Below are 12655 nucleotides of genomic sequence, written 5' to 3'. Positions count from 1 at the left end.
GATTTATTATAAAGCAAGGTTTTAAAAATTGCCATACTTATGAATAAGTTGTAAGGTATTATCTAAAATATAGATATAACAAAACTAAATTCCTGAGACTAGATTAGCGGATCAATTAGAAATGGTTTTGCCTTTTGGAACTAAAAGTTACTTCAAATGATTGAAATGATGTACTGATAGGAATTCCAAATCACAAATGACAGACATATGAATCGGTGGAAGTAAGCTGAAAAATATTATGACTATGAATTATATACATAGATAAGACATTTTTCCCCCTTTTCTCTGCAAGGAGTTCCTATGGAGATTTTGTTGGGAAAAATAACAAAGAAGAAAAGTTAAGAAAAGAAATTAAGAGTGGTGTGAAATTAAAGGCAGAGCTATGGATTTGTTGCAATTTACTGGAAAACAAAGGCTAATGCTACTCTTAAAAGAAAAAGATTAGTTTTAAAGTGCTTTTAAATCACTGTGGAACAATCTATTGTAGTCAGAACAATGCACACAAAAATATTCTAAGATTTAGACACTTGAAAACAATGGTGTAAAATAACCTTCGCTAAGATGACATTTAAAGTTTTAAACTCACAAGTATATAAAATATTTTAAAATTTGGCCCTTTTCTTTCTCTGTAAATAAGAGATAGAAACCAGATGCAACTTCCAAAGTTAGGAAGTACAGCTAAAAGAACAAAATGAAATGAGAACAGAAGTTTTACTTTTGGTAATCTGAAAAGGTAGGTGGAGGAGGAATAGGTAAGATTGCTAAAGTGTTGACATTGATTGAGACATAGTGTAGTTATAAACTGTTAAATGGCAACTCCTTTGTTTAGCTGCTTAAAGGTAACAAACATCCAAGACTCCTGAGGAGAGCAAATAGGTCTTTGTTTTCAGTTCCAACTCTATATTTGTTATTAGCTATGTGCATTTCTTCTCAGTATGATTTTATTATTTATTATTTAATACAAAATACTGTCAATCTTTTCATCTCTAATTGTTTAGCCTTCCTCATCTGCAAAGATATCTAGAGCAATACCTTGTCACTATGAATATTCCTGGCTCTATTTGTAATTGCCCCAATCTGAAAGCAGCCAAGATGTTCTGATCAAATAACTGTGATGTATACAGAAAATTTTAGTACAAGCAGGCTGGCTTTGATCTAGGCAGCTATAATAGCTAGATCATCAAGTACCAAATAGATTACTACAGATTCTTCACTGTAGATATAGGTTTCTATATGCATATATCATATATATGTGCACATAAACTTGTGCACACACAAGCATGTATACTAGTACAAGCTATTTTCAAATCATGGTTTTTATCAAAAACCTTAATTCGAATCCATCTCCACAGAAGTCTTCCTCACCTGCTCCCATTTTTTTTTTTAGAATTTTTTCTTCCATTGACAACCCTAACTCTCAACCCAGAGTAGCATCAGAATCACTGTACCAATGGCCACAAAAATATCAGTTCCACTGAAAGGACCTGATGATTTTGTTCACTGCTTCCTCCAAATCACAAAGGCAATGAAGACCAAAGTAAAGCAGTGCTCATAAGATTTAAATTGTAGAGAAAGTACACTTCAGGATACGTAGCTTCCTGTCTTATCCTTTCCATTCTGTTCAACACTGAATACAGAAAACTGGCTTCATTATTTTTGTGCTTCTGTTGTTTCTGTTTATAATGATTAGCAAGTACTACCTGATCTTCTATTTTCTCATATTTTTCACACAAAAGGTACTATACTACATGTTTTTATACTTTTATTGGCATAAATTAGTTTTACACTGTAGGTTCATTTTGATCATACCTGCAATGGACCTTGATTGGAGTCACTCCCTCCATCACTCTTCCTCATTCTCCTTCCCTTCCTAAGCCAGTTTCAACAAGCTTCATTATTCCATTTTCACACATGTATACAAAACCCCCTTCAGTCACCTTGCCCTCTCCTACTAGTCCCCACACCTAAGACAGAACATGTTTCACTTCCCTAATATATATATATATATATATATTTTTTTTTTTTTTGCCAGTCCTGGGCTTGAGCTCAGGGCGTGAACACTGTCCTTGGACTTTCTTAAGGCTCGAGCTCTACCACTTGAGCCTCAGCATCACTTCTGGCTTTTTTCTAAGTATGTGGTACCGAGGAATTGAACCTGGTTCTTCGTGCATGCTAGGCAAGCACTCTACCACTAGGCCAAACTCCCGGTCCCCCTAACATTCATTTTTGATAATGCTAATTGTTCAAAGGAGTTTCATCACGGTGCTAAACTTTAGTCTGATTGCCCTTCAGGTACTCTCCCTTACCTCCATCCCTTATTCCCTATTATTAGCAACTTTCAGCCAGTTTGGATTGCATTGCATCCACTCACAGGTGCAATATGTGTATCAGTATTATTTACTTTCTAAGTCTCTTTTCCTGCTTACTACCTTCTAATCTCTCAAGCATTCCCACAATTACAAATGTGTTTGTGTGTGTGTGTATGTGAGTGTGTGTGTATCATAGCAGCTTGTTGTTATTCTAAACCATTGAACAGTATTGATTTTTTAACTGTTCTTTTTTTCTAAATTTTATTTTATTGTTGGAATGATGTACATTGCAGTTACATTCATCAGGTAGTGAGTACATTACTTACTGAACATTGTTATACTTTCCTATGTTTTTCTTCCACTTTTCTTCCCCCTACCCCTTCCACTTATTTTAGTTTCCCCTTTTTGTATATATGTTTATTTGTATATTTGAAAACAGTATTGATTTTTATCCGGATTCATTTGGCCTCCTAATTTATTGAGTTTAACATGTTTGAGCTGTAATGATGCTTTGTATTGACTTTCAATGTGGTTAATTCATAACCACAAACTAGGTGTAAAAATTTGTCTGTGATTTCAAGATTTGGAAACTGAATTCAAAAACATATTAGATGCAGGCACAGTTACACATGGTTGTAAGGGGTCCTGATAAAAACAGTAATGATTGGGCAGTAAGTGTGGCCTACTGGTAGAGTGCTTGCCTAGCATGCACCAAGACCCAGGTTTGATTCCTTGGTACCACATACATTGAAAAGGTCAGAAGTGGTACTGTGGCCCAAGTGGTAGAGCTGTAGCCTTGAGAAAGCCCAAGGACAGTGCTCTGGCCCTGATTTCGAGCCCCAGGACTGACAGAAACAAAACAAAACAAAACAAAACAGTAATGCTAACTTAAAAACATTCAAGTACAGCCTGATACCAGAGGCTCATGCTTGTAATCCTAGCTACTATTAAAAATACATTAGCAGCATAACAAATTCTTAAGAAACGTTGAAATGGTATATATAAACAAGAATATAAGGTGGGCATTGATGGCTCAGGCCTGTAATCCTAGCCACTCAGGAGGCTGAAATCTGAGGATAGCATTCAAAGAAAGCCCGGGCCACTAAAGTTTGTGAGACTCTTTTCTCCAATTAACCACCAGAAAACTCTGATTCAATGGTAGAACACTAGCCTTGAGCTGAAGAGCTCAAGGACACAGCCCAGGCCCAGAGTTCAAGTCCCCCCCGCCAAAAAAAAATCTTATCTTTCAGTTTCCATACTGAAAGAAGTCAACCAAACTCACCAAACTTTGTAGCCAGACCAGATCTTTATAAGTCAGAATTGAAAAGAAGTGAGAGACAGAGTTGAGGTGGGATGGGGGGAAAGAAAGAGAAAGAAAAAGCTATAGAGAATGTGAAGGTGGAAGGGAGGAAAGAGGGAAGGCAGGTCAGAGAAAAAAGGACAGACAGACTAAGGAATATTTTTGACACATGAGCTCTGAAATTAAACCTAAGTACCATTCTTCCATTAAAAGCTCAACAGTCAATAACAGCACTATCAGAATATGAAATTCAAAGAGACAGAAAAACCTATTTTTTAAAAAATAGATGTGTGTGTGTGTGCATGTGTGTGTGTGTGTGTGTGTGTGTGTGTCCAGAAGTTTGAACTCAGCCTGAACACTTTCCCTGAGATTTTTTTCATATATTTTTTATTGTAATTAATAGAAGGGTTACATGATATTTGCCAGATAGATGGTGCATTAATTCCCATACTTTGATACCCTTTCACATGTCTTGGTCCCCATTTCCCTCCTGCTCCATCCCCCCCTCATCTTGTTTTCCCCTGTTCCCTATCCAATTTCAAATAACCAAATACAAATATATCCGATATATCAGGTAACGAAGTGAGACACTGTAACAATATGAGATAACCAAGGGACAGCAAAAGAGATGAGAGATAGCATAGTACCTCAAGAACAACAATCATTCATTATATGGCTTATGTTTCTATATCCTTTCATTTAGCGTCATACTACATGGCCTTTTGTATCAAGGTTTTGCTCTATTGCAAATCTCTGCTAGGAGAGCCCAAGGTTTCTACTGATTATGACAAATGAGGGAAACCATTGAGCCTAAGTTCCTTTGAGTCTGGCTTACTTCACTTAATATGATTTTGTCTAAGTCTTTCCATTTCCTAACAAATGGGGCAATGTCATTCTTTCTGACAGCAGCATAGAATTCCATTGTGTACAAATACCACATCTTGTTGATCCACTCATCAACTGAGGGACATCTAGGTTGGTTCCATGTCTTTGCTATGGTAAATAGTGCTGCAATGAACATTGTTGTGCTGGTGGATTTAGTATGTCTTTGTTTCTGGATGATTGGGTAAATGCCAAGTAGTGGAATTGCTGGGTCATAGGGGAGCTCTATGTTTAGTCTTTTGAGGAACTGCCATACTGCTTTCCATAGTGGTTGAATGAGTTTGCACTCCCACCAACAGTGTAGTAGTGATCCCTCCTGGCCATATCCCCTGCAGCATCTGTTGTTATTAGTTTTCTTGATCCTGGCCATTCTAACTGTAGTGAGGTGGAATCTTAGAGTTGTTTTGATTTGCATTTCTTTTATGACCAGAGATGTTGAGCATTTCTTCATGTCTCTATAGGCCATTTTTGTTTCTTCTTCAGAGAAGACTCCCTGAGATTTTTTTTTTGCTCAAGGCTAGTGCTCTATCATTTGAGTCACAACTCTACTTCTAACTTTTGTGGTGGTTAATTGGAAATTAGAGTCTCATTGACTTCCCAGGATGCCTTGGAACTGTAATCCTTAGGTCTTAGCCTCCTGCATAGCTAGGATTATGGGCATGAGCCACCTGTGCCTGGATAGAGAAAATCTTAAAATTACACTGGTTGGAATAGTTTTTTTTTCCTGGTCCTGGGCTTGAACTCAGGGCCTGAGCACTGTCCTTGGGTTTTCTCAAGGCTAGTGGTCTGCCAGTTGAGCCCCACAGCACTACTTCTGACTTTTTCTTTTCTTTTCTTTCCTGTTCTTTCTTTCTTTGTTTCTTTTCTCCTTCTCCTCCTCCTCCTCCTCCTTCTTCTTCTTCTTCTTCTTCTTCTTCTTCTTCTTCTTCTTCTTCTTCTTTTTCATTGGTCATGGGGCTTGGACTCTGGGACTGGGCACTGTCTCTCAGGTCTTCAGCTCAAGGCCACTACCCTACCCCTTGAGCCACAGTGCCACTTCCAGTTTTCTAGTGGTTAATTGGAGATAAGAGCCTCAGGGTCTTTATGGCTGGGCTGGCTTTGAACCGCAATTCTCAAATCTCAGTCTCCTGAGTACCTAGGATTCCAGGCGTGAGTCACCACATCCAGCTCACTTCTGGCTTTTTCTGTTTCTTCATGCATGCTAGGCTACCACTGGGCCAAACTCCTTGCCCATGGTAACAACAGTTCTTGATCCAAAAACTGTTTCTCTTTTAGGTTGCCTGCTTACAGGTAAAATTCCTTACAAAAGACATAGCAAAGATGTTTTTACCCACAGTTAGAAAATTAAATATTTTCAGGAGAAGATTCAAATAGCTTGTCAATCCCATAGTTGAGTGATACCATTTGTTCATCTAAACCAGAATCTAGTAAACACATAACAAAAAGGTAGATGTCCAAAATGTCTGGAGATCAGAGAATATTTAGTCAAAATAACCAAAAATCAAAACACAGCTGGGTGCTGGTGTCTCACACCCGTAATGCTGGTTATTCAGGAAGCTGAAACCTGATGATCATTGTTTGAAGCCAGCGTAGGTAAAAATGTCTGTGAGACAGTGTCCATACTTTGAGTTAAAACCCCAGCACTGGCCTAAAATCCCACAAAGATCATAAATAAAGAACCATCTAGATTGCCTGTCTTCTGCTCCCAAAAGAAAGGCATTCCCAAAATAAAAACATATTCCAGTGTTTCTTCCACTAGTAAAGGAAACAGAAGAATTGTTTAAGGATAAAAAGCTTAGATGCGTCTTTTCCAGTGTCCAAGATGTCGAAGCGAGGACGTGGTGGATCTTCTGGGGTGAAATTTTGCATTTCGCTGGGTCTTCCCGTAGGAGCTGTGATCAACTGTGCAGATAACACCGGAGCCAAAAGCCTGTATATCATCTCTGTGAAGGGGATCAAGGGACGACTGAACAGACTTCCTGCTGCTGGTGTAGGTGACATGGTGATGGCTACAGTCAAGAAAGGCAAACCAGAGCTAAGGAAGAAGGTACATCCTGCAGTGGTAATTCGACAACGAAAGTCATACAGGAGAAAAGATGGTGTATTCCTTTATTTTGAAGATAATGCAGGTGTCATAGTAAACAATAAAGGGGAGATGAAAGGTTCTGCCATCACAGGACCTGTTGCAAAGGAATGTGCAGACCTGTGGCCCAGGATTGCGTCTAATGCAGGCAGCATTGCATGATCCTTCAGTGCATTTGTAAAAAGCCAATACCCTATTAAAAATTATTTGTTCTCAAAAAAAAAAGCTTAGATGCTAGAGTGTTGTATTCAGCATTAAAACATTGCCTAGCAAATGTGAGGCCATAGGTTATATCTCCAGCCAAAATCCTCCACCAGACTAACTAGATTTAATCCAGAATCAAAGAAATTGAAAGGAAAATCTTTATTATAAGGCAGTAAGATTCATCCTGAAAAGTCAGGGTCAGATTGTGTTAAGGGGACTTAAGTGATCACACATCTTGAACAATGCAGCGTACTTGACTCTAGTAGTTGAATTGGTGATATCTCCATGGTAACTATGCAAAGAAGAATCATAAAGTTCAGCTTTTTAAAAGCAATTCTATTTGTGAAAGTTCTGAAACGATCTGTATCTTTCAGAAAAAAGTGTGCTTTTAACAAAACATATTGTAAATATTTGAAGAAAAGGAGCTCTCTAAATTTTAATCTGTTTTTGCATAATTCTCACTGGTGGGAAGAAATAAGTATTCCATGTAATTATCACGTTTCAAGAATCATGTGTATCTGTTGGTATCAGTGTTTTAATTAGGGATCATCAACTTATAAGAAAGGGGTTTAAAAAGATATATGTTGGAGCTAAGCATGGTGGCTCATGCCTATAATCTTAGCTACTCAGGAGGCTGAGATCTGAGGATTGCAGTTCAAAGCCAACTCGGGCACTAAAGTCCGTAAGACACTTATCTCCAATTAATCATTAGAAAACAGGAAGTAGAACAGTAGCTCAAGGGGTAGAGCAGTGGCCTTGAGCTTAAGATAGGGACAATGCCCAGGCCCAGAGTTCCAGCCCCATGACCAACAACAAAAAAAAGATGTATGTTGGAAGTTATGCTGTGGTTCAAGGGGTAGGGCAGTAGCTTTGAGATGATGAGCTCAGGGACAGGACCCAGGCCCAGTGTTCAAGTCCCATGTCCAACAAAAATAAATGAGTAAGTAAGAAAGTAAATAAATAAAGGATATATGTTATCTCTCATGTGAAAGCTGGAAGTAATTTATAAGTGGGCAGGTATTCACATACATGATTGTATGCAAGTGTGCACAAATACATTAACATAAGTATGGTATTTTCAGGAAGATTTCAAGTGGTATAATTCCTTAGAAAAACAAACTCACAGTAAGATAAAAAAAAGGATACCAGGAAACTGATGCTTGAAAGATATAGGGAGGAAGTCAGGTGGAATGAGGCAGACAAGTGATGAGAAGAAGGAAGACAATTCAGTCATAATATTCCATGCATACTTTATGAAATTAAGAAAATTGAGAGGAGGGAAGAGGAGGATGATCAAAGGGGTAACATCCCATTCTTAAGGAAATGGAAAGACTTGGAAAAAATTATATTAAGTGAAGTAAAGCCAGACCCAAGGAGACATAGATAGACTCCATGGTTTCCCTCATTTGTAACAGTCAGCATGCATTTAGGATTCTTCTAACAGAGGATCAAAAGTCATGTGCATATGTCCATATAGGATGAGGCTAAGCAAAATGAATTCCAGGATATGGAAACAAGAGGTTTATCTTTGTGATTGTTATTCTTAATGTATTAGGTGAAGCTATATTTCTTTTTTCTTCTTTTCCCCTTAAGGTTTATCTCATGTTACTATATTTGACTTTGGTACCTGGTATATTGTATATACATTTACTTGTGTATTTGGAAATGGGAAAGTAAGGGAAAAATGAGATGGGGGAAAGGAAGTGGGAGGAAAACATAGGAAGGTGTAACAATGTTCAAGAAGTAATGTACCCACTACCCAAGGAATATAACTGTAACCCCTCTGTACATCACCCCAACAATAAAATAAAAAATTTAAAAAGGGTTGACATTAATGAAGATGTACTGTATTTATTAATTGATTTGTTGGATGATAACTCCTTTGAATAACCACTTAAAGATAATAAACTACATTCTGTTTTACATTTTTTGTAAAGAGTCTTTAGCTTTTAGTCCCAGCAACCAGAGAGACATTGTGAGTGTGAGTGTGTGAGTGTGAGCGTGTGTGTGTGTGTGTGTTTGTGTTTGATGTCCACAAAATACTATATAGCGATCTCAACTTTAGTTATCTCCACAAAGATCAAGGTTTGGGTAGTCACTCACAAACAAAAATAGCAGAGAAGATTGTAGAAATTCACCCTGCAAATAAGAAGAATCAAACTAACCAATGAGAAACTATATTTTAAGAAGCTAAAGCTAGGAAGAGTATTGCAAATCCAGGAAGAGGTGAGATAAGCTAAAGAGTATGGAGAAGCAGAAAGATGATGTAGATGAAAGTGAACATAGCTCCAACCCCAGTTCCTAGGAAGGAAGGAACCTCAAAGCAACACCCACAGGGAAGCCCTGGTGAAAACAGTCTGGCTGTTTTTGTTGCAGGAGAAATATGTTTCAAGAATGTGGGGATTTGATTTCACCTGCTTAGCAGACTAGCATCAATATTGTGAACATGGAAAAGTTACCCCAAATAAGCATAGTACAATTGCTATCAAAACTTCAGTGACATTCTTTACAAAACAGAACCAGGTGCTAGTGATGAGTCAGATGTCAGTGGCTCACACTTGTAATCCTACCTACTGAGAAGGCTCAGATCTGAGGATTGTAGTTTGAAGCTAGTTGGGGCAGGAAAGTTCATGAGACTCCTACCTTCAATTAATCAGTAAAAAGCTGAAAGTGGAGCTCTGGCTAGAGTACTAGTCATGAGCAAAAATATTTAAGGAAAGTGTCCTAAGTTTAAGTCCCAGGACACACACACACATACACACACACTCACTAGAAAGGATGAAATTTATATGGAAGCATAAAATATCCTAAATAATGAAAGCAATCCTGAGCATAAAAGGCAATGCTCTTTACCACAGTACCTGATTTTGAATTACATTATATAGTCATAACAATAAAATTAGCATGATAGTAGACACATAGACCGATGGGATAAAAAATAAACCCATGTAGCCACAGCTATCTTGATGGTTAACAAACTTACCAAACATACACTGGCCTTTGCCAGCCTGTAATCCTAGCTGCTCAGAAGGCTGAGACCTGAGGACTGTGGTGCAAAGACTACATGGCACAAATGTCTGTGAGACTCTTATCTCCAATTAATCACCAGAAAACAGGAAGTGGCACTGTGGCTCAAAGTGGTAGAGTGCTAACCTGGAGCTGAAGAGCTCTAGGACAGTGCCCAGGCCCTGAGTTCAAGCCTCAGATCCAACCAAAAAAAAAAATTGGAGTAAAACTTACTCTCTACCTTTCACTTAGAACAAAGAAAAAAATCAATTTCAAAATGGATCTGACCTTAATGCTTCAAGATACTGATAAAACCAATGGCTTTCTGAATAGGACTCCAGTAGTTCAGGAAGTAAGAATAAATATTGACAAATGAGATTGCATCAAGTTACAAGATTCTACAGTACAAAGGAAACAATCACTAGACTAAAAAGACAACCTACATAATGGTCAAAAAAATTCTTTGTCAACCATTCTTCTGACGTGGAAGTAATATCTGTGATATGTAAAGAGCTACAATATTAAATAGCAAAAGAACAAGTAATTCCCCCCCCCCAAAAAAAAAGAAACCCAACTCTGCCTGGAAGCCCAGCTACTTGGGGAGCAAAGACCAGAAGATCATGTTTCAAAATCAGTTCAGGCAAACAATCCTTAACACATTTGTCTCTTCAAGCTGGGCATGGTGGCAAGTATCAAGACTCTGTGTTGCTATCTAGAAACTAAACAACAACAAAAAGAAACAAAACCCAAAAGTCGAAAGGACTGGGGATATGGCTCAAGGGACAGATTGAAAAAAAAAAGCATCAGGCAAATGCAAATGAAAACTACCTTGAAATTCCATCTCATTCCAATCAGAATGGCTATCCAAGACATTAAAAAATGATCAATGTTAGCTAACGGAAAATGAGCCCTTATAGTCTTCTGACAGGAATCTAATTTGGTGAGGCCACAATAGAAAGCTGGAGCCCCCCCACCCCTAAAGAAAACCCCATCCCTGTAACTCATATAGAACTATCATATGATCTAGCTACACCATTTCTAGGGGTGTACATGGAAAAAAAATCAAAGTCAGACTATAGTAAAGAAATCTGCATACCCATAATACTCATATGTATCATAGACCTTACCACATTGATTAGGTTTTTGGAATTAATTAAGGTGTCAAATGAGAGAGGAATGATACATAAAATGTACATATATGTGTGTATTTAAAGTATAAATTTATAAATATAATTAAATATATAAATACAAATATGTCATTTGTAGGAAAATGGATGGAATCAGATCTCATCATGTTAAGCAAAATAAACCAGACTGAGAAAAACATATAACGTGTTCTCTCTCACCTGAAAGATCTAGATTATTTTTTAAAAAGACATCAAAGTAGAAGAACCACTATTGAGAAAGAGGCAGGGAAACAATGAAAGGGATGAGGACAAGACAGGGAATGGAAGGTGAATGTGATCAAAGTACATTAAATACCCATGTGAAAATGTCATAATAAAGTCATTAGTTTGTGTCATTAATTATGCTAATTTTTAAAAAAGTAGCTACATAGAAGTCACACAGTGGGAGAAATCCCAAAATAGCCACAGAAAAGGCATAGAAAGAAAAGTTTCATTTTGTTTTCAATATCCTATTTCCAGGCTAGGCTGTAAACTCCCTGACTCATGAGTTCCTCTTTCAAGGGAAGGGATACTGAGGTGGCCAATCAGCTTCCTAAGCCTTTCATACTACTCCCAGGCTTACCTGCTTCAGACAGGCATAGTTGAGCTATCTGGAGACAATTGGGAACAAAGAACAACAGGGGCTCTCAGTATCAGTCAATGACTACTGTTTCTCTGTACAGGAATTCTGCAGCCTTTTCTTTTGAGAACCTTAGAAGCTTTTGCTATAGCCATGCAACTCCATTCCCATAGCTTTCACTTTAGAGATTCCCTTACCACTCTCCCTGACTGCCATGTGTTTACTGCCACAGACCCCAGAAACCTGCTTCTTAGGGATCCACAGTGTCTTTCCCCATTTGAAGAGACCAGTAGCAACCACAAAGACAGCAAATCCACAGTGTCTTCTGGCCTGCTGTTGGATATACATATCACCAGCCCAGATCTTGAAGCTGCATGTATGCATGCATTCATGAACACATGAATTTCTGTCCCTATATCTAGTTCTATACTTATTTCTGTTTATTGATTTTCAGTTGCTTGAAATAGCTCCTCATATCCCTAGGGAGGTGTTTTATAGTTTTGCAACTTACAATTTCACCTAATATCTTTTAAGTTAATTTTTTGTGTATAATAGGAAGAAAAGGGTCTATATAGTACCAAACACATGGAAGGTCTCCAGTATCCTCTTAATTGACTGGGAATGACCTATTTGATGGCATGACCTATTTAGAACAATATTCTGGCTAGAAACACCAGGTTTCTGCAGCATCTTTTGAGGTCTACACTTTATAGCTGGAGTGCAAGAGATCTGCCAGAAGGAAATAGATGTTGAAAAGAGTAAACTGAGAGATTACAATAAAACCAGAACAAGGACCATTACCACATACTTCTCCTGCTACTGTACTGTGTGTCCCCAAGGTTTTTTTGGGATAAAGCCTGTCATGAAGAAAAGTATTTCAGCTATTTACTTGTATCTTAAAGTAATTCAAAAACTGAAAGATTAAGTATTGTTCATATGATGAAGCACCCAGCTGCTAACTTGTTTTGTATTTTTCCCTAGACCAGAAAACAACCTTTAGGTGTTTTCACACTGATTACAAAGGTTTTGCTCTGGATTTTGTGGAAGCAGATGTATTTAGCTGCTTTTCTGTGGCTAAAAGCCATGCTCACCAAAATCACTTATATCTTTCTGTCACCGTAATTG

General features: G+C 37.9%; 1 pseudogene; it reads left to right on the top strand.

Moving 5' to 3' along the window:
- The first annotated feature begins 6312 nt into the window (after positions 1-6312).
- Positions 6313-6799, top strand: LOC150059976 (large ribosomal subunit protein uL14 pseudogene; annotated as a pseudogene).
- The last annotated feature ends 5856 nt before the right edge of the window (positions 6800-12655 follow it).

This window comes from Megascapheus bottae, chromosome 8 (assembly GCF_031878675.1).
Source record: "Megascapheus bottae isolate mThoBot1 chromosome 8, mThoBot2.hap1, whole genome shotgun sequence".
In the NCBI taxonomy this organism is placed as follows: Eukaryota; Metazoa; Chordata; class Mammalia; order Rodentia; family Geomyidae; genus Megascapheus; species Megascapheus bottae.
The sequence above is the reverse complement of the archived record's forward strand: the minus strand, read 5'-3'. Positions and strand labels throughout refer to the sequence as shown.